This window comes from Haliaeetus albicilla, chromosome 3 (genome assembly GCF_947461875.1).
Source record: "Haliaeetus albicilla chromosome 3, bHalAlb1.1, whole genome shotgun sequence".
Lineage (NCBI taxonomy): Eukaryota > Metazoa > Chordata > Aves > Accipitriformes > Accipitridae > Haliaeetus > Haliaeetus albicilla.
In genome coordinates this window covers 29,233,407-29,254,711 of record NC_091485.1, presented here as the reverse complement: position 1 = coordinate 29,254,711, position 21,305 = coordinate 29,233,407, and the positions used below count along the sequence as shown (strand labels likewise).

At 37.6% G+C, this 21,305-nt stretch overlaps 1 long non-coding RNA gene across 1 annotated transcript; it reads left to right on the top strand.

Moving 5' to 3' along the window:
- The first annotated feature begins 327 nt into the window (after positions 1–327).
- Positions 328–17,305, top strand: LOC138684576 (uncharacterized). The gene is made up of 3 exons (XR_011323824.1): positions 328–1,379; positions 16,380–16,471; positions 17,085–17,305. It is a non-coding gene; the product is annotated as an uncharacterized lncRNA (long non-coding RNA).
- Positions 17,306–21,305: the final 4,000 nt, after the last annotated feature.

Genomic DNA, 21,305 nt, shown 5'->3' with positions numbered 1-21,305 from the left:
CCAGATTCATTTCCACTCATCAAAATATGTGATATACTTTCATCTGGCATGTAATACAGGCAAAACTTTAAATTAATTTAAAAAGACAAGGATTTAAGTCGATCATTGGAAAAGCTTTTAAGCAGCAGCTAATTAAACAACATTTCTTATCATTCAGCTAGATCTGAATGGTCTGTAAAGTATTTATGGCTTATCTAGTCATAGCCTGGGTGAAAGCTCAGGGTAGAAATCAGGAAAACAGATTTCTGAAAGTATTGCTTCTTAAAGAAAAAGGAGCGGAAGGAGGAATAGAGAGCTGGGATTCCCCCCTTCTTTGTGTGACAGTCACCAGAGATGAGTGGATACAGAGGTAGGAGACAGACAAACTGCCATTGCAAGAAGGATGGACAGGAAGGACTGTGTTCTAGTGACTGACCCTGCCATGTCTGGGCAGAGTCCTGTTTTATATACCCTGTTACACTCCGGGCTCTTCTACAGGTCTAAGTTTATTTCAAAAAAACAAGGAAGTCACGGGCCTCATTTCCGCTCAGTTTAACTTCTGCCCTTTGTTATATATATTTTTTTCTCCTTGTAATAATTATTTTTTATTCTGCTGATTATTCAGAGTGGCAGGTCAGTAACACTTGCCATTAGCTGAGGTAATACTACTCAGCTATTCCAGTTCCCTTTGCGATACACTCCGACGTGTTGTCTTCCCGTCTCAGTCTACAAGCAGGTCTGGAGGGCAAAGTGGCCCAGGTGAAAACAAAACCGCAGCTATAATACTGACGGTCGTGCAACCGCACCAGAGATGAGCTAATTCTGCCTTGGCTGAGCTGGGGCCAGAGGCAATGCAGTGGATCTCTGGCAGCTGCATTTTTGCCAGAGAGAACTGATAAAAAGATTTTTGGAGTGAAATTCTAAAGGAGCTGCATCAGGAACTCCCCAACACAAATAACAGGCTGTCAGCACCAGTGTCGTTTCATCTGTGCTAATATTGCAGATGTTATAGGAGCACAGAATATTCAGTTGCAACTATCCTGACTTTACTGAGGTTATATACACACTTTTACAGAGCTGTTAGTTAAAGTCTTCCTGGCTTATCTGTTAACACAGGGAATGCTTGCTGTAGGAATGAAAAATAATGAGAGTAAATTGCAATACTAAAATTAAGCAGAAAAAAAGCCTTTTGAAGTATTGCCCTGTGGGATTAGCTTAGACTAGTTTGGTCAAGTTTGGGAAGCGTTAGAAGACGGAGGATCTGAAAATGCGGAGAATCTCAGTTCTGACATGAGAGAAAAGGCATTTCACCCACCTCATCACTTACAGATGTAACACTGAGCAAGACAGAGGCAAACCTTCTAAAGGATTTCGATGTGGAAAAAAAATGTGACAAGCAGGTAAGCTAAGTATTATTCATGCTATTTCAACATTTTTAAGGCATGTTTTCTCCTAAATGCTTTATCTAACTAAATAGTATGTGCTTTACTGAGCTGGCTAGCTCCTGGGTGCCTCTGAGAGAGCAGCACTGCGGGAGAGGTGCAGGGAAGCCGGGCCACTCTCGCCAGCTGAACGAGACCAAAACGCAAAATATTGGTCTGGAGGTTTCTGCTCCGGGAACCTGACAACCAGAGGCCTGCACTACAGCGGGCAGAGAGTCCTGTTGGACTGGAAAATGTGCTCTGCATACCAGAAAATGGCTAGGAAGAACTAAGGGCTAGTTTGCAACATTTAGGTGTAGCCATTATTAAGGAATGATGCAAATTCTTTCTTCCAGGAGGAAGCACCGGGGAACGTGCCCACATATTGCTTTACCTTCCCATAGCTATGCCACCTTGCACGGGGTGGTTCATGCTGCTTACCCAAGTGTGAAAGGCTGGACTCGCCCTCTCTGAAAAGCCTGTTTTTTTCTGAGGAGATGGGGATGGAGTAAAGCTTGTGTTCCTCTGGGGCAGAGCGAGATTCCCTCTGACTGTCCCAGGGACTTTGCAAGAGCAACCTGTACCTCTTCTTTGCTTTTTCTGATTTGAGTCTAGTTAAATAAAAGGTTTATCCCATAATCTTTAAGCTTAATGGAACTTTTCCTCCCCTGTTTTCAGTATGATCTCAAGCATTTGCTACCGAAGGCAGTTTTAAAAAAAATTGCTTATGTAAAAATGGGTGATTCATGCCTCTGTATACATAAGCACAATGGTGGGTGAAACCCTTGTCCCCTCCTTTTTCTGTCACCAGCCAGCCTACACAGACATAACTAGTAACTATGAAGAATAAAGTAAAAAAAAGTACAGAATACTTGTAGGCAAATGGGGACTCCCGACATTGTTCACTTCACATTATGAAGAGGGCTTTAAAGTGGACAGAGAAGACAATCCATCTATGACATGAGTCCTTTTACAGTGCCTGTGTTATGTAAAATGACCTTTGTGAAGCAAAGACTCAGGCCAAAAATGTTCAAAATTCACCATTTCTGGTATGTAATGCTTATAATAATTCATGAAGACCAGTAGTATGAAATGCTAAAAGGTATCTAAGGGAAAGGATGTTCTTTTTAAGTTTTACAGCTCAAGAGAAAAACATGGGAAATACTGAGTGCAAACCTCAAACCAACTACTAGCACAGAACTTATGCTCAGTTACACATGTTAAAAGGCCATATGTGGCACTATTGTTAAATTAACACTTAGAATTGCATGGTCATGTTCTGGGTTTTTGCACGTATTGAAGGCTGTATATTGATTTGCTCATGATACTGCCACCTTCAGGAATTGCGTTTTATGTAAATTTAAAGTAACTGTAGTTGTGAGATGAAATAGCTCTAGTGGTAATCTAAGTTTATCTAATTTGCCAGGTAAGTAAACCACCTTAGATCCACACTGGATTCCCTGTTCATCTGATAGATCATCTCTGAATTTAGCCTTCATAGTCTAAGGCTAAGAAATTCTGAGGCAATCTAAGGCTGGTTCAGTTGGTGTGCTGAGGGACTGGGTAAGGGTGTGCCATGTTAAGCAGGTACAAAAAGCTATATGAATGTGTAAATTAAAGTAAATCAACTCCGCTTTTAAATTACTCCTGCTCTGTGTATATATTCTACCAGATGGATCAAAAGGGTTAGGTGTTCAAATGTGTCTTGGAGGCACAGACTGTAGCAAAAATAGGTGTGGAACTGAAATGAGCAAAAGATACTTTTTCCATCCCTTTGAACTATTGGAGACTTTCAAACAAGTCCTGTACTGCACTGAATGAAAAGGGATCTTCCAAAGCTGGAAATGCCATTCACATCACAATAGTAACTATGGTAGCCCCGTAGTTAGTAGACTTTGATAGGATGTAAAATATAGTGATTTCAGTTCTTGCTTTGAATAATTAAGAACAAAGATTTGTCCCAAGGCCTTTCCTATTCCAAGAAAGTAACCTAATCAGTTGGCTGTTTTGAATGTGCCTTGCTCAGGCTCTTCTATTAGGTCTGTTTAACATATGAGTGAATCTTGCAAAAACTATGTTCACAGTATCACAAGGACCAATTTTAACTTATCTAACTTTTTGGTGTCTGTGATGTGGATGTCTACGTCTGAGCTAGTCACACAGGCAACCTAGGGTCACCTAGTCGCCACCTGTAGTCAGTGGAAATAGAGTAAATACAATCAATGCCACATAGGGCAAAATTAATCTGACCAAATGTAGGCACCTGGTTTAGGATGAGACATATCCATCAACTATGGGCCAGATCTCTGCTGACTATAAAAAAGCCTAAGCTCAGATGTTTGTATCGGTGTAGTAAACATTCATTTAGTCAGATGCACCTCACACAATTCCCCACATTAACTAAATTTCAGGGATTGGTTATGATACTTACCTTGGGTGTTTGGGAACAAAGGTTAAATGTTTCCTTTACTAATTTTCTTACATCCTCCTAACCTATCAGACCTGGTCCACACTGTGAAAACAATTAAATACTTTTTGGTCAGCAAGCCTGATTCTATGATTGATCTGATTTTTGTGGGATATAGCTTCAACTTGGGCTTGTAAGGAAGTATTGTCCCAATTCTTTCTCTGTCCTTTAAACCATGTTTCAGCTGAAATAAAAAATTGCAGTATATATTTTATTACTTAATTTTCCTACAAATTTGCTCAGAAATTGAAACTTTCCTGCAAAACTGAGTGTATGCTGTAAGAAAAGGCTTTCAGCTTATGAAAGGTATTTTTTTTAATATCAGAAGTAGAATTCATCCTTCCTTACTTTCACTTTTAAAAAATTTCATGTCATGCAGTATTATGGCATCTGGATATCATAACTTTAAAGTTATCATAAGAGAAAAAATGTAAATATCATGAAAATTATTATTATTCTTTGTTAGCCAGTCCCTATCTTATGCTGTTCATTTTCCAGATAATATAGTAAACAGAAAGTTAATTATCTTACAGGAAGAAAAAAATCCCCAACAACCCTGTAATATCCTTGTGTACCCTACAGATTTTACCTGCTTCAAACATCCAATGATCTCAGTTTCATAATTATATATAGGTACCTAAAATAAGACTTTGCTTTGAACTGCTTGAAATGCAACATAAAAGAACTACACACTCCAAATGCAGTATTAACTTGGCTTGCTATAATATTGGAAGGTAGCATGTGGATAAATTAATTATGGGACAGAGGGTTTGTGTCTGGCCCAAGGCTATACCACAAACCCAAGAAAGCCCAATTTAACTTCTTGCTTAAGCCAGAGGGATTCTTTCTGGTGACTTCAATAGGAATTGGCCTGGATCCAGAATAGAAAGAGAGGATGCTATCAGGCATCAACCGCTTTGCCTTGATAGGAACCTGAGACATGTTTTTGAAGAGTTACTTTCAACAGCAAGGGAAGAGCCTTGATGATGTAAATACATGGATGCAGCCTCACCCTCAAGTACTTCACCTTCGGAATCTGAAACAAACAGGTTGCAGTATAAGTTTTAAGATATTGCCCTTTCCTTTATTATCTGACTGCAACTTCTGTTGTGGCAGTATTACACCTCAGGTCTAACAAACAGCATTGTTTTTTTCTTTTGGTGTGTGAATTTAAGAAAAAGAGTGTGAATGAAGGTGGAAATGGCAGAGGAATCTGATCAGCTGTAAAACCTGTGGAATAATAACAATTTTCATTTTAGTATCTTCTAATAGGAAGAAACATTTTGTAGTTACAGGGCAATGTTTTTGTCTTCTCCAACACCAACAGATAATTTTGTTGATTGCACTTTTCTAAGTCACTATATTTTATACAAGAATTCATAGAAAGAGAAATAAATACAAATAAAGACAAATGACAAGGCAATCCAGAAAAACTTCAAATCCAAAAGTTATATACATTTTTATAAATACTTTTTATTTCTGTTAAGAATCTGAAAGTTGTGCTAAAAAGCTTGGATGTGAGTTAGCTCATGGAATATGGCCCTTTGGTTTCACAGTTACATGCAATAATAATAATTTTACTATGGGAAGGGCTAATTTCTATGTCCAATAGAAGACAAAAGATCCCTGCAAGGTACTTTCCAGTATAGTGGATTATGTCAACAATGTGATTTCATTGTCCCAATATCACCACTGTATGCAATAACTAGTGTATCAAAGGTTTGGTGAAATGGTATCTCCAGTCTTTCATATTCAGGATGTAAATATTTCTTTTCTTTTAGTTCTTTACTTTTCCCTTTGCAAGAAAAGGAGTAATCACTTTCTCTATAAATAAAAACATTAGAATGAAGAATAAAGAATTTTGTCAGGGGAGATTTCATTTCATACAGCAATTTGTTTAAAGTACAGATAGTTGCAGTCATAATTGAAATATGTGCTTTATTCAAAATGTGGAGTAATATTCATTCTTGCATCCACTAAACACACAAACAAACAAACAAACAAAAAATCAGACAAAAAACCCAGCTGTGTTTCTTATGTTTTTGTTTTCTGGTCACAATATATCTCTCAGGAAGCTAACAAAATGCATTCAGACTTTATATAAATCAGCAAGTACGCCTGGTTAGTTAAAACAATCCAAAATTTATAAAATGATATCACAAGTAGGTGAAATGGTACTTTAAGTTTATGGACCTCAGAAAGCATGTGGGTGAGCTGCAGTTTAACAAGCATCCGATAACAGGGGAATGTGGGGCCTGGTTTTGAGCCTTTAAAAAATGAGTGATGAGATCACAAAATAACGAATTAACCTGTTTTTCTGTAGGGAGAAAATAACTTATTATGAACAGGCAATCTAACTATAGGCAGAAATGAGACAAACAGTTAACATTGAAATTAGCCAGTCCAAATACAGGGGTACTTTAAGTAAGTCTCTTTTTTATTTGCATTTCAGATCAGTTTTCAGATATATAAAGGTATGGACTGAGTGTAAGTCTACCAAATAATAAAATGCTTCTTTTTTCTAGAGAGATGAATTTACTTTTATGAGTTTAGAGGCTGAAGCCCAAGGCCCAGGAGTTCCCATCTTTTATTCTTTCCCCTGACATCAATTACTTCTGCAACTGAAGAAGTGTGGCAAGACACACGGCTTCCCAGGATCTGTTTTTTTCCTCTGAAAACCAAATGGACCATATAACAGTATTTAAAAAGCCACTGTGAGTGCTCAAGTAGTTAATGTTTCTGCAATGCTTTAGGCTTCCCCAAAACCAGACTTGCAAGTTATGATATCCTATAAGTAATACAGAACTTCGCTATTTGGCAGTCATGAAAACCTTGAGGGCCTTCACACAGAGCCTGTTCAAGGCTTTTTGGAAATATATGCTTAATTTGGGGGGTGGGGGTGGCTGAGTGAGGCGGAGGGGAAAGGGACTAGCATTAGGAGGCTGTTCCTGTGTCAAGGGGGGCCAGTGGTGCTCTCAGAGAGCTCTACCTCTGCGGGAGTTAAGAAGGGATGGGAGAGATGGTCCAGGAGGGTGAAGGTAAGGAAAGAAAGCTAGGCAGGCACACTGCCCATGTTGAGGGGCTGGGAGATGTTCATAAATGGCATGGAAAAGGGTCTTCCTCTGTTTGTCTCAGACCACCTCTGTATAGAGATCCTCCCACAGATCCTCCCACAGTTTCATTTATCTTGAAATTACCTCCCTCTTCTTCTACTTTCTTCTTCCTGCAGCAGCTTTGAACAAGTTATGATGCCTCTTCTGGGTCTCCTCTTCTTTGGACTAAGCAATACAAGTTCTTTCAAACTGTTGTCATAAGCCAAGTTTCTCAGCCCTTTGATCGACCTTGTAGCTCTCTTGTAGGCATCTTACAAATGATCCACATGAAATAAGCCTTATCAGAGATTAGGAGGTCAGAAAGTTGGGTTGTATGTCTTACAAACAGTGCTTCTGTTTATATATCAGGGTTATCAGGATAATAATAATTTTGTTGTTCCTATAGGTTGTTTTCTGCAGTAGTTGAAAACCTTGGATCCAATTCAGCTTGTGAACCTCAAAAACTTAGAGCCTATTTTGCATACCTGTTGCTTAGTTAGCCATTCTCCATCTCATATTTGTGAAGCTAAGTATTTTTATGCAGAAGCAGTATATTTTTGACATAACTCACACAGGTGTAGTTTCTTCCTCCTTTAAAATTTAAAAACTGCATGTATTGCTGAATAATGTTAAAGTCAAACTTACTGTTGTTACACTGAATAGAATTCATTCCCATAGATACAAATATTCCAGTAGTAAAATTGAATATGTATTTTGTGTTTGCATGTGTTCATGTGGGTTGAATGGAGTACCTGAGTATGTGGAAATCATGTTAATAAAGCACTACTAGCATTTGTACATCAACATGCATGTTGCAGCTTGGTTTTCATAGCATTCCACTAACACAGATCAGAGCATTCCTTACTCTTTTCAATACCTGTTAGCCTTGTTTAGGAGTACAACACATCTGCATATCTCTGGAAAAAAAAAAAGAAGGAAAAGAAAGCCTAAACTGGTATGAAAGCTTTTAGTCTTTACAGTTTTCTGAAGGTGGAATACATTTGCTGTTTGACATTCATTTACAGAATATTGTTTTCATTTGGCTTTTTGTAAAAAAGAGAGATAAGGGTGGGCAAAACTGGCTGGAGATAGATTTGGTTTGCTAAATCATTCCTCCTGGATTTCATTTAACCACACAAAGGACAACTAAGTGTTTCAGATCTGAGTCGTATTTTCTATAATCTTTGAGGTAATGATTATAATGAAAGTGATAAACACACCAGGAAAACATAAACAATGAAAAGGACAACTTGTCTTCTTCAGGTTTGATGTGGTTTGATATGGTGCAAATATGGTAAATTGTGAAGAAATGTATCAGCAACCTCTGGAGAACTTCAGAGATTGTGCAGAACCTTATGGCATACAGACTTAAAAGACAGAACAAGATACTGCCTGTTGCTTAGCTTTGACTGAATAACACAGTCCAAGAAAACACCAGAAAAATAGTCTTGACAAGTTACTCTCTACTTAATTGGCATGCAATCCAATGTGTTTCATCATGCATATTAATATTTTTGAAGAATAGTGAGTAGGCTTGTTTCTCAGTTCACTTCGTTACTATCAATGCTATCAAGAGCTGTTTCAAAAAAATCAACAGTATTATGCAGATCTAAAAGATGCAGTTGATTAGGAAACAAGGCCCACTGTGCTTACAGTTGTTCACAGAAGGTGCCATTAAGTAGTTATTCTCTACTCCATTAGTCTCTACTATATCTTTCCTTGTACAGTCATTTATAAAGTGAGAAGTAGCAATTATGTATTTCATATTACAAGTGTTTATAACTGTAATTATTTTCTGCATACTTTCCACAGGGAAAAATTCCTACCTAAGCTAGAGTTCTTGATTCAGAAGGTCATTTTGACTGAGTAAGGACTCTAGCATTTGAGTGTCAATCAAAATATTTTGGAGGACTGCAAAGGGAGTTAAATTGTTCTGGAGACATCTTCTTTTTTATTCTTCAAAGCATTTCCTGTCTGAAAGACTACTATGGCAAATGACAAACAACATGGTCATGCTTATAAAGTAGGCATGAATGACAGTGCTCCTGATTGGCCCAAAATTATTCATTATGCATTACGCTGACTAATGGTACTAAAAGTAAGGACAAAAATAGCTAATATTTCTCATATAAAATAAGTTACTGTAAACTTAGATGTAATTAACTCTTTCCTAAGAGTAATTTATTGGGATGGAAATAAACTATCTTCATTGACCATAATTAAATGAAATATTAAAACTATGATACAACACATTAACAGTTTAATATCTCCTAAGATAATGTTCGAAGCTGCATCAGGGGAACTTCAGACTTGACATTAGGAAGCATTTCTATACTGAGAGGGTGGCCAAACACTGGAACAGGCTTCCTAGAGAGGTGCTTGATGGCCCAAGCCTGTCAGCGTTTAAGAGGCATTTGGACAATGCCCTTAATAACATGCTTTAACTTTTGGTCAGCCCTGAACTGGTCGGACATTTGGACTCGATGATCATTGTAGGTCCCTTCCAACTGAAATGTTCTGTTCTGTTCTGTTCTGTTCTGTTCTAAGATCAGTCATACCTCGAGACGCTTCTTTTTTATCATTTTTGTGCCATCAGCCGTTTTTGGCTTCAGTTTGTAGAGAATGTGCTGTCACTCTTGGAGAAAAATCTTTTGTTAATTAATATGACTGGAATTAAAAGAGAGAGGACTTTGAGCCTCAGAACTGTCCCAGGAGGCTCAGCTGAGAAACAACTGTACTTAAAGACTGACAAAGAGTAATCAAACAACAGATAAGGACTGAAATACTGTTGGGTGGTAACCAGACAAACACTAAAATTAATTTTTGACAAACATGTTTATCTTTTCAATACTTGGAAAGAAGCAAATATTAAACATAAAAGAAACTGACAGATCTCCTGCACTAAATGCAGGGTCAATTAATTATCTTCAAGTTTTTGTATAAAAAACATTGACAACTAATCTCTCATAGAACAAAAATATTGTTTTGAAATGGTACTATAGATCAAAGAAGAAATATCTACCCTAAATGATCAAATATTAGTATTAACTATACCATAAACCAGTGTATGAAGCAGTGAAAAGGCTACACAAAGGACTGCAACTGTGAGCTTGTTTTTACATTCAATACCTATTCAGCAACAGAATGAGAAAAAATTATTTTGTCATGTGTTTTTATTACTGACAGGACATTTAAGTCACATTCCATTTGCTTTGGAGGAAGAAAAGCACAGAGAATTTGATGGGCTTCCATATCAGATATATTGAGGAAAAAAACACACTTGTAAACTACACACACAATCCAAAATGCCATTAAAAAGTTACAGTATTATAACTTTTGCATTTGTAGAAACACCGAATTTTCATTTGCTGGCTGAAGGGATATGATCTTTTTGTTATCTGTATTACTCATTCCTTCAAAAATAACTGCATGCTTTGCTTATTATTTCTGTGAACTTTAATTTTTATGGAAGCTGGTATCATACCAACAAGAGAAGAACCCTGCCACCTCTATTTGGAGTGTTCTGTTTTTTCCTAGCTCTCACGCCAGAGTATCTAGCTCTGTAGAGCTGTAGTTCTCCAAGGACTAAGCAACACCTTAGATGACAGAGCAGCTAATGCACCCTGAGCCCTGCTCTGGCACCTCGGGTGGGCTAGGACAAGGCCAGCATTGTCAGCAGCTGGCCATGGATCTGGATGCTTCTGTAGCAAAAACATGGAGATTGAGTCTACCTGGAGGAATTGCGTGGGAGGGGTGTTAGTATGTATTCCACTTACTTACTTTATCAGTCCTAAATAGCCCAGTAAAATAGTATTAACAGCAAAGACCTATTGTTTACCTGACTACATAGAAATACTTCCAGAAGAAATGATTCCTGTTCATGAAAAAAAGTGCTTAGAAATACTTCTGGAATAAATCATTCTTGCTCACTAATCAAAGCAGTTTTTTTTAAATGGACATGTGATTACCAGTGCAGGAAACCTCTTACTTATAATAATATTTGTGATTTTTGTATTTATTCTCATATGTATTGCATGTATGTTGCATATATGTTGTATATATGTATAAAAATCCATATGTAAAAGACACATTTTCAAACAAATAAAAAAATATTTCTTAACTAACTTAGGCGACCAGTGTGCTCTATTTGCTGTCTGAAGGTGATAACCACATAGGGCAATAAAACATCGCACAATCCTAAAATATTTCACCTAGCAAACATGAATTGTTTTTAACACCACAGAAGTGAACCGTGAGCCTCTTGTGAAGAAGTCTGCATCTGCAGCCATCAGCACAGCCTGGAAATCAGCTCTGCTTGCTTCTTTAAAGAGGTGATCACAGCATTAAGCGAAAAAAGAATATGTAAAGAAGAGCCATGGAGCGTGGCCTAGCTAACCACAAGAAGTTAGGTACAATCTTGCCTTTCTAAAGTGAATCTTATTTCAGACTCTTATGGACAAACCAGCTGGGACAAAGTAACAGCTTAACTCGTTTAACGAGTTCCGTTTTATTTAGAGTAAAAGGTAAAGTTTACATTGAAGCCTGAATTCTCCTGTATTAACTCAGTCCTGTTATGCTCTCTAGTTCTTTGCCAGTTCTGCAATTACAAGCACCTCATACTAAAACAAATGCCGAGACATTTTAAAAAGGATAGAAATGGGGATGTCTGCCCCACCTTTCTGCTCGTGGTTGCTTCCCCACAGCCGGGTCACAGAAGTGGATGTGAACCAGTTCCTCAAGCATTGCAGTTCACAGCCCAGCATGTTAACACCAACCAAAGTGGATGGTGGTTAATGCGCCCAACTGTGAATTACAGCAGCCAAACGCTGGCCCAGTCTTGCTGACTCTGTGAGAAATCTGAGGGGGGGAAGAAATTCTTACACCTTCTGTTATCTCGTTCCTTATAGATTATAGAGGTTTCTCATCTTTTCCCACTAAGATTTTTTTGCTGACGGGCACCATCATTCTCAAACCTGTAACTGAGCAGGAATTGTGTTTTGTCCAGGGTTTGCGCTGGAGCATGTGTCATACTAGGGCAGAATTTTATAGGCTGGGGTTTAGCAGAAGAGGGCAAATGAGGGAGAAAGAACGAAAAATAAATAGTGATTCTTTGAGCATGCAAGTGAAAAGTTCATGCTGGAGTCACAGCTTTTAAAAACCATACTCGAGAAATACGGAAGCACACCGCATGCACAGCAGGAACAGAAGACTATAAAAAGAGCTGTGCAGTGTGATTGGAAATAAGGCTAACGAGGAGACTTGAGGAGTAGGCTACCTCTGAGCTATGGGCTGGACAAATCACTCGGTCCTCCAGTTCTGTTGCCACCAACCCTGTTAGCAAAAGTTTTAGAGTGCTTGAATATATGAATCCTGAACTAAAATGCTAACTGAAGTGGATTTTAGCTTACCAAAAGCATTTTGCGTGGGTCTTAAAAAGAAACCGCGTACTGAACATGTTACTGGGTATCTCAGCATGAGAGACTGCATGTAGCGAAGCAAAACCACATTCCCCTACTATTCAGGTCTTAAAAATTTTATTGCCCATTAAATATTTGTTTTCTCAGCCTGAAGCTGAAACCACAGCACTGTAAACATTGTTAACAAATGCTATTTGAGGTTTTGACTGAAACCTCACTCAGATGCGAGATTCATCGGACTTTCTCGGAGAATCAGTCGTGAGTCTGAGCACAAAAACAAGCCCGGGTCATGACAGGCTGCAAGTATCGTGCTGCTGGGGCTGAAAAGCGGTGTGGGCTTCTCTCTTCAGGAGGGAGGTGGGGAGTGCCCCCCACCCGGGATGTCCTTCTGGCTCCACTTCTCCCAGGCAAGTCCCATGCCTGGGACTCTGCGTGCTGGAGCCATCATTGCTGAGCAGTGGGTGCAAGAAGAAGGAGTCACAGCTTTTTTTTGCAGTTTGAAATTAAGGAAAGTCTTCATTCAGAGCCTCCTGGCATTCCATGGGATCAGAAAACCATCATTTTTGTCCTTAGAAATGTGCTTCTGGGTGTTTTTTTTTAAATAAAAATGGACAAAACAATTGAATTGATTTAGAAATGATCTGTTAAAAAAAGGTGAAACTTAATGTGTTAAAGCAGCATTATTTTTTTAACACCTTTTTAGACATTTAGTCCAAGCCTAGTATGGAACTCCCTAGAGTTGACATTAGAGAATAAACCATTCCCTGTTTCTGATACAGCTGCGTAAAAGCTTAAGTGAAGAGAAATACATGCATATTCATGAGTTATATCTGGAAACAGGAGTATATGCCACTTCATTTTTGTTTGTAAGGAAAAATATTAGTGTATTTTTATCAGATATATTATAATATGGTCATCACAAAATGCTGAGGAAGTGTTGCTAAAAGGCTGTTTCTACCTGCCTATAAAGCACTTATGTCACTGAAACTCCTGCATAATGTAGAAGGGATATTTATTATTCTAATTTCACTAAAACTCCTGCATAATATAGAAGGGACATTTACTATTCTAAATTAATCTAGCTCATCAACATTTTATTTTTAAAGTAGTTTAATTAAAAAAAGTCAGAAAGTGTAAAAAATGTTGCTTTTTGAATATGTCAATATTGAAAGCAAAATTAAATTAAAGTGTCCCCATCTTGAATTTCTCTTTGGGTGTGCAAGTTAGCCTGACTTCTTCAACACTCTAAAAGATATGAGAGAATTAGAATTCACAGATACTTGCCTGATGATTTATCCACTAGTCAGATGGTTACTTCTTAGTGGTATCAACAGCATCAGTTCAGTAAATCGGAATGTTTGTGTGAGGAGTGTGACTGAAGCAAGTTCAACAGCCCAGTCATACATATACATGTTGATGTTATTGAAGAACTGCAGACAGCAAAAAGTTAGCACTCACAACAATGTGTTGGGCCTATTTTAATAACTGAATACACAATGGTCTAGTAAACTTCTCAGTTCAGTCGGTGAGGAGACCAAGTTTCTAATAATTTTGTATGAGAATAAGTTTTCTAATCGTCCTAGAGCTTTAATACATAGTTGGCATACATTTTTTTTTTTTTAAATCAGAAGCAATCATTGCTACATAGGATGAAAGAAGCAAAGTCTTCTATTCTCGACAGTTTTCATAACGACATGGGCATTTCCCATGTATATTTACAGAACTTAATGATAGAAGAGCTCTACAACATTAAGTATAAAGGTAGAAACTGTGAATTTTTCTAAATTACAGTTACAAATTTATTCACTCGGGATATTACATTGGTATAAACAAGAGAAGAATGTAGCTAACAATCTTCAAAATGGCAAACAAATAACCAATTAATTCTATATTATTATAATTCTTATTGCATGTATAAGATAGACAGAGAAGTTCAGGGATTTGCCCAAGGCCACAGGTAGAGCTGGAAATGCATCAAGGATTAAAATGGAGGACAAACTGATTATCATTCAGTTCACACTTCTTGTAGACTGTCCAGCAAAGACCATATGCAGCTAAATGAGACACATGAGACTATTTGACCCTTTCTCTTATTTAATGAAACTTGTCAAAAAAAAAAAAAAAGGGTATTATGTGTAAAAAAATAAATAAACATACACATTGTAAACAATTAATTTATTTCATTTTAAAGTCTTTAACAACTGTACCTATTAAATAGGTCAGGTAAAGATTCTGCTCTGTCAGCACACTGATTGTTGTACACATTGTTCTGATGCCATCAAGAAAGAATGTGTCATTGGGTTTCATCTTTTACGTGAAAGAAAGAAAAAATAACAAATCCTAAAAGTGATTAAACCACACCAGAATGAACAATGGAGAAACATAATTGAATGGTGAGACTTAACAGCATCTATTTTTACCATATATATATACACACACATAAGAGATATATATACATGTATACATACACACACATATATATTTGTTGCAGTATGTATGCAAGAGTAAAGATTTTATCACCTGCAACATCAGGATAACGCATAAACTCTATAACTTGGTTCTAGCTGTATAAAGACAGATCAAAGATTCAGCCCAGGTGTGGCTCTGGAGTTTCATTGCTCAAGGCTAATTATTCACAAAAAGTCCCCACCCTAGAGAGTTGTCTAGCAGGTTTATCTTTTGGCTGGTAGACATTTTAGAGAAGACACTACCTAAGCTCAGCTATTTTGTATGACACACTCCAGCATTCAAAAACAATTTCACAGTTTTTATGAGATATTTGACCAACTGCAGATTACATGTGAATGTAGTTTTCTCTCCCAGAAGCAGACAGGAATTTCCAAGACCTGGAGCTCATGCTGAGCTCTAATTAAAACCAATTTCAGTGAATAGGCGAAAGCACAATTCTGTAAAGACTGCTAAAACTTTTAACTTCATAAAGAGCAAACCTACCAAAAACATTTATTCTGAACATGACCAAAATACATGAAACATACTACATACAACAAAATACCTCATTTAAGAATGCACCAACTATCATCATAGTTTAAAACATGACTTTTACAGACCTTTTTTAAAGACAGCCTCTACCTTTATTTGCTTATGATCAACTGCGATCAAGACTGCTCCAGTCTGTCTCAAAAAAACTCCGAAAGATTTATTGTCATAGCTACAAGGAGGATTACCAAAGCAAAACAATAGTACTTTTATACAGATAATTACTCTGTTCTGGCCACCAAGTTAAAGCTAAAGCAGCAGAGACAGTCCTGTTTCCTGTTGCAGTGCTCTGAATCTGTTCAATGTTTTCTTTCTGGATTTCTTTCTAATGGTACAGCTGGACCATTCAGGAACCTCACTCAATTATTTGAGCAAGAACTCTATAGAAAACGTTAACCTTATTTCTCAGTAGTAGCAGCCCATTTATTAAAATGGTTACCAACATTTTATTTAAACAAACTATTTTTTCGTAGCAGTTGAGATTGTGGGGACACTAGTTCTGCCTGTCTCTGCTCTTATTTGAAATATTTTTTTTTTTCTCCTTGCTGCCCTAGTATTTCTATATCTACCAGTTAGAAATGTCATGATAGTACTGAAAAGTACTAGCATCTGTCACTTATAGAGTTTTCAAGAGGTAAGTAAGCTAAGCCATCAATTTGCATGAATATTTGAATTTAACAATAAAAGCTGAGATTCTTACTCAGTAAAAATTCTCCTGGAAGACAATACAATTTCCATCTGACTCAGGAATGAGTAACAATTTCACAGAAGAGGACATCTGAAGAACTTTTTGTCTTCCAATAATATTACAAACATCAACAAATCAATAAAACATGTTTGTAAGGAAGGTGTTATGTTTTGGGATGTAGATACTTTATTAGAGGAAAGAGACATATGTGTGAGTGATTATGTAAGGTCTTCCTGGGATCAGAAAGGCTGGGTTTTTAATGCTGTGTTTAGTCCACTATATTACACCTGCCATAAAATATTGCATCCACTTATTAAGGGCTATCCCTGCATAGAGAGAGGCTGACTGGGTCACTGGACAGGATGCTCTGGTATGGCCACAGGCCACCAAAGACTGGCTTCCTCTTTAAGGTAGGTAGGCAACTATCCTCTTCCCTCTATAAAAGCAATATTTTAGCCAATTAACTTTATTAGGTGGTTATAACTCCCATGAATAGGTAAACAGAAACTGTTTCTGTGTTTTGTGGCTTCACAGGATTCAGCCTTTCAGGAAGGTGGAATTTGTGTCGAAATGTCAATGCATTTAACACTTTTGATACCAATGAGAAAGCTTGGTATGAGTTTTTTAGCAGAGTAAAAATAAAGTTGTAATAAATTAAATAACACTTCTTGAGGTAATTCTGACTCCAGGTGTGATTCAGCCTTTTGTTCAGTTTGTGCATTATCTTGGCTATTTGTATCAGATTAGAAGATCACAAAGACCCCTTCCTTCCTTTACACCGATGAATTAATTTCTTCCTCAGTTCCCATCTATGAGCTGTGTAATTGGAAAAATATTGTATTACTACACTTTGGATGGCACTTTCTGTCACTTTCTGAGCAGACTAATGTATTTTTAAGTTCTTTTTTTTCAGTTCAACAATATGATGTAGAAGAATTCGAATAGTAATAGTGTGAAGTAGCTTAATCTTCCTGCCATTTTTACATATGTATTTATGTACATGCTCTCCTCACTATGTTACAGCTGGGCTTTTGGCAAGAGTACAGCTTTCTGGAAGTCCAACAGAAAACAGTAAGTTCAAAGAGATTCTTCATTATGGCATCAGAACAACTTCTGTAAGTGACAGCAGCTTGGAGGAGGAAGTGGATGTTACCTGGGATCTTAGGAACGGGAGCATGAGACTGGCTTGATCCATCAGACCAGGGGTTCATCCTAACAAACACAGTCTTGGCATAGATGGAGAAATAATGTTATTTGAAATAAATAAGAACTTTAGAAACTTGATTGTGATATCATTTACTTGATTTTGGGTCTTGTGTGTGATATGAGACTTGTGAGTGATGAGATGCTTAAGATGGGTTTAATAGGAGAAATCAAGTGGTCTTCTAGCTATAATGTAGGCTGTTAATATGGATTTTGATGACCACCCATAAGCGCCAATGGTTAAAATGCAAAGTCTTGTGAAGAAGGCATATGGATGGTGATTTGAAAGTTAATCACAGACTACTAGTTATTCCATATTAATTATTAGTACTTTTCTGTTCAGTAAAATGAAGACACTGAAAAAGAGAATAGGAGTAGTCTCTGTCACTTGATGTCATACCATTAGTGAAGCCTTTTTTGCAATTATCTAATAGCAAAAGGCTGGTCTAATTTATAGCACATGCTATGTAAGGAAGTTAGATATAAGCTACCTGACCTTGGGCTCAAATACATGTGGACTATCATAGCTTGCATGCCCGGTAACTCCACTCAGATGGGTGGGGATTAAATAAACACTAAATAAATGGTGTTTATAATAGCTTATACTTTATTTAGTGTAAATAACTCTAAATAAACATCATATAAAACAGCATAACAAGATGACACAATTTACTTGTGGTGTTGTCCACAGCACATGTATCACTACTTCCTCTGGGAAAAGGGAAAGGAGGGAGAGGAAGAGGCAGCAGAGAGCTCTCTCAGGGACACAGTGCCTCCTGAGGGTACCCGAAGGTGAGCTAGTGCTCACTGGCTCAGAGATCTGACCTGAAATGTTTGTCATGCTAGCATGGAAATAGCAGGAAGGAGCTGATGTTGTGCATAAATATGTGAATATGTGTAGTTCACTTGTGCACATGTGGAATTGGAGACAGAAAATCAGAATGTGAAGAATTTTGTAGACGAAATGTGACTGCAGATTTCTAGTTTTCTTTTAAAGTTATGTATTTTGGATGGGAGAGGAGGGAAAAGAAGCAGTGCAGAAAGAGAAACTGGGCTATATGAATACACAGTGTTTTCAGGAACTTTGCAAGTATTTAAGAAGTTAAAGCTGCTAAATAAGAACCAGAACGTTAATTTTTTCATGAGCTTCTGCAGATGACACACCTTATTTTAACTGATTATTATACAAATCATGAACTATGAAGATAATTGCTTCCCTGGCCAAATGACAAAGGAATTCTTATTTCCAGTATATGCCCTGTTGAATGCCGAAGGCATTGTACATGCTAAGGCTAATGCTTTGCTGTATAATAGACACCTACTGATTAGTAGTTCTCAAGCTTAATTTGGTTATGGTATGATAAATTAGGGAGTGTCTTTCTAAGTAAAACTGACATAATGCTTTTTTTCCACTGGAACTAAAATAAATCTGTGCTTCCAATACAGCACCTCCAGAAAAGTTAATTAGATTAAAATTAAGGCATCTTTTGCATTTCATGTATTTGACAATTTTAAAAAATGATCCCATTCTTCTCATGTTTGAATGCTGTGCCTCTCTAATTGTTTTCCAAAGTTGCATTAAGCAACATGACAACCAGGCTCACGTGTGGCTCCTTTGCCTATATTTCTCCTCAGGGGAATTCATGTTTTTTTTCTTTACATTCTACTAATGTTTTTATTTGTAAGAAGCCAAAGAAGACTGCCTTTAATGATTTGGCTTCAGTGTGGGATACACACATTTCTCTAGTTTGAACCCTAGGAAAGGGGAGGAAACTAAATGCATTTACCTGGGGGAGGTTTCTGAGAAGCCTGATGCTGGAGTGTCACTGTAAAGGGAATAGACGATGATTATACAGATGGTGTCTCACTGTGACAGGGGGTGAGAGAGAGCATAATGTCTGCTGCTGGAATGAGAGTGGGCTCTCTGTTTTGGGGAAAGTTTGTAACAGAGAGAGAGGGAAGTGTTTTTATATGCCTTGGACCTAAGTGACTGCCCAGCAATCAGCTAAGGCAGGAAAGCACATGCAGCTGGCTGTCATTTTGTCTGGATATGTAGCTCTTTCTCATGCTTGATAAAGATTGAAGAGGTTTTGAACCCCTGCCAAAAATACACCTGTGTGACTCAAAATCAAGTGTTTCCTTGAAAGATGAGCTACACGGCTTGAAAGCCTTTGAGATTAAGGCTGTGAGAAAGAACAAGAATTTGGGAACTGGGACCAGCTTAATCCAGTGGGCTTGGGCAGTCCCATATCCCACAGCAGGCAGGAGTCCATGCCGAGCAGGTGACCATGGTAAGGCCCTGAGGTCTGCTCAGATGAGCAGATGCTGAGGAGCCTGGTGGATCCCCTAGGTGTGCACAGCAACTTGGTATAAAATGTTTTGAGATTAGTGGTTTTACACCTGTTTACCTGCCCTAAATAACCTCTGAATATCCTCACTAAAGCATAAGGACAAGAAGCCAAACTGCTGCAGAAAATATGTAAAATGCATGCCAGAGCAAATACATGAACCATGCAAAAAATATTTGTGCAGGCAAATAAGGGGCTTTACAGGCATCAAAGCAGTAGGAGGGAGAAACTTTACACCATCCCCTGTGACATGTTTGCACTGTGCTGTTCATGTGGGAGTACTTACCAAAAATCAAAGGTTACCTTTCAACAGAGGAAAAGAATAACGTATTCACACACAGCCTTATTATTCCCACTTAGCTAGAAGATAAATATAACTGTTATTTATATATTTTGTGGATTCTGTCTTTATATTTGTGGGTCACACAATGAAACCCCACAGATATTACATTACAGACTCCACTTTAAATTTAATATCCCATGAGGACAATAAGGCTCATATGATGAGGAGAAGGTGAGTCTTTGGTGTTCCTACCATTACTGGCCTAATACTATAAGAATATCAAAATAAAATTGAGTCAGTACTTAAATCAGTGGTATTCCTGTAATGGAGGTTGCAAATCAAGCCATATAACTAGCATGTATGTCTACACATATTTCAGCTTGGCTTCTCTAGTAGACAAGCATTGTCTCAGCAAAGATGTGAAAGAATTATTTGAATTTCATTAATAACTATTTTTAGTTATTAATAAGCAAGTTATTAAAAGCATGAGTGAAAAAGAAGAAGGAAGGAAAGAGACAAATGCCCAAATGATAAATACATGAAAAGCAGAATCCTTTTCTAGTTACAGAAGCACAGAATGGTTGAGATGGGAAGGGACCTCTGGAGATTGCTTAGTCCAACAACAGTCAAGCAGAGTCACCTACAGTGCATTGCCCATGACCTTGTCTTATGCTAGCTACTTTAATTTATCAAGAAAACATTCCCTACTATTGGATCTGTTATCTCTCTAGCTTTCTATAAGATTGGAAGTTATAGGTAGATGTTAGGAAGGATGCATCATCTACCCTCCACAGCAAATACCAGCTGTCATTCTTTCTAGATAAAAGTTTTTAATATGAAAGTACCATTACAAATGCTTAGAAAACTATCCAGATTTACCTGTTAGGCAGTAAGGCATAGATTCTACCACTGACTTTTGAAAATTGCCATGTGGCTGAAGACCACAGGACATGCATAATGAAGCCTGAGTAGCTGTGAGGCAGAAGTCAGGATGTGATAGTACGTCCCAGATCCCCACTATCCCAGTTTGGATACAGCTGGTGTGGGTGTGCAGCTGAGCTGCAAGGTGACCCGGAAGTCCCTGCTGACTTGCTTCCACCCAAATCATCATGCTGCTGTAAGTCCATTCCTTCATTCTTCACTTTGGGGCCCAAAGTTAATGGAAGAAATTTTAGAAGAATGGCAGAAATGCAGGGATTTGAATATTTATTACTGGTTGAAGAAGGAATCAATTGATCAGGAAAGGCTGCAATGAAAGGGCAGGGACAATTTATTGTTTCAAACAAACAAAAATTTTGTGTAAAAAACAAATAAAACTTTGCAGCTCTATAGCACCTTGAAACCAAAGCTCTCCTAGTTGGAGAGAATCGAGTTGAATAGTCTGAGTTGGATAAATTTATCATCCTTGAC